This window comes from Grammomys surdaster, unplaced genomic scaffold (assembly GCF_004785775.1).
Source record: "Grammomys surdaster isolate TR1022 unplaced genomic scaffold, NIH_TR_1.0 103806, whole genome shotgun sequence".
NCBI lineage: Eukaryota > Metazoa > Chordata > Mammalia > Rodentia > Muridae > Grammomys > Grammomys surdaster.
This window is the reverse complement of record NW_021609402.1, coordinates 1,996-3,980: the sequence shown is the minus strand read 5'-3', so window position 1 is coordinate 3,980 and position 1,985 is coordinate 1,996. Positions and strand designations below refer to the sequence as shown.

General features: G+C 39.9%; 1 pseudogene; it reads left to right on the top strand.

Annotated features, from left to right (window-relative positions):
• The first annotated feature begins 1,433 nt into the window (after positions 1–1,433).
• The window catches only part of LOC114635426, an 835-nt pseudogene continuing 283 nt past the window's right edge, over positions 1,434–1,985 (top strand).

Genomic DNA, 1,985 nt, shown 5'->3' with positions numbered 1-1,985 from the left:
CCAAGCAGGTGGCTCAGCAGGAAGCAGAGAGAGCCAGATTCGTGGTGGAAAAGGCTGAGCAGCAGAAGAAGGCAGCCATCATCTCTGCTGAGGGTGACTCCAAGGCAGCTGAGTTGATCGCCAACTCGCTGGCCACCGCCGGGGACGGCCTGATCGAGCTGTGGAAGCTGGAAGCTGGAAGCTGCCGAGGACATTGCCTACCAGCTCTCCCAATCTCGGAACATCACCTACCTGCCTGCCGGCCAGTCCCTGCTCCTCCAGCTTCCCCAGTGAGGCCAACCGGGCCGGCCTCCATCATTCGGAATGATGCCTTCCTTCTGGCCCATCCCAGAAATCACTGTGAAATTTAAAGATTGGCTTAAAGTGAAGGAAATAGGAAATAAAGGTAAAATCACTTAAAAAAATATAAAGAAATTTATGAAAAAAGGAGAAATTTTCATTTAAAATTCATAAAAAATAGAAAATTAATAAGGAGACCATTTGATTTGTAAAGGAATGTGATTTAAAACAGATTTTCCTGATAAAATAGAACATTTACTTGCCAAAAAAATTCATAAAATTGAAAACACTGTGGAAAAAGCTATTGAAAAATTCAGGAAAAAAATACTGAAAACTTGAAGAAAAATTAAAAAGCCCATGATAAAGTATAATCAAACGGAAGAGAAATCAAAGAAGGTTATGAACAAGGAGAAATTTGCTTTTAAAATTCATAAAAAATAGAAAATTGATAAGCAGAACATATGATTTGTAAAGTAATGTGATTTAAAACAGTTTTTCCTGATAAAATTGAACATTTACTTGGGAAAAAATTCATAAAATTGAAAACACTGTGATAAAGCTAGTGAAAAATTCAGGAAAAATAGTGAAAACTTGAAGAATAATTACAAAGCCAATAATAAACTATAATCAAACGGAAGAGAAATCATAGAAAGTCATGAACATGGAGATATTTGTATTGAACATTCATAAAAAATAGAAAATGTATAAGTATACCATTAGATTTGTAAAGGAATGTGATTTAAAACAGTTTCTCCTGACAAAATTGAACATTTACTAGGCAAAAAATTCATAAACTTGAAAACACTGTGGAAAAAGCTAGTGAAAAATTCTGGAAAAATAGTGAAAACTTGAAGAAAAATTAAAACCCCAATGATAAACTATAATCAAACGGAAGAGAAATCAAAGAAAGTTATGAACAAGGAGAAATTTGCATTTAAGATTCATAAAAAATAGAAAATTGATAAGGAGAACATTTGATTTGTAAAGGAATGTGATTTAAAACAGTTTTTCCTGATAAAATTGAACATTTACTTGGCAAAAATTCAAAAAATTGAAAACACTGTGGAAAAATCAAACAAAAGAAATATCAAGCTGGGGAATTCACGTGGAGGTCAGAGTGAAAGCAGGTGTGAGTGGAAGAAACAGAAGGAGTCATGGCTGCCAAAGTGTTTGAGTCCATCGGAAAGTTCGGCCTGGCGTTAGCAGTTGCAGGAGGCGTGGTGAACTCTGCTCTATACAATGTGGATGCTGGACACAGAGCTGTCATCTTTGACCGATTCCGTGGCGTACAGGACATTGTGGGAGGGGAAGGGACTCACTTTCTCATCCCTTGGCTACAGAAACCAATTATCTTTGACTGCCGCTCTCGACCACGGAATGTCCCGGTCATCACTGGTAGCCAAGACCTACAGAACGTCAACATCACACTGCGCATCCTCTTCCGGCCAGTGGCCAGCCAGCTCCCTCGTATCTACACCAGCATCTGAGACGACTGTGATGAGCGGGTGCTGCTGTCTATCACCACAGAGATCCTCAAGTCCGTGGTGGCTCGGTTTGATGCTGGAGAATTGATTACCCAGCGAGAGCTGGTCTCCAGGCAGGTGAGCGATGACCTCACAGAGCGAACAGCAACATTTGGGCTCATCCTGGATGACGTGTCCCTGACACATCTGACCTTCGGGAAGGAGTTCCCAGAGGCAGTAGAA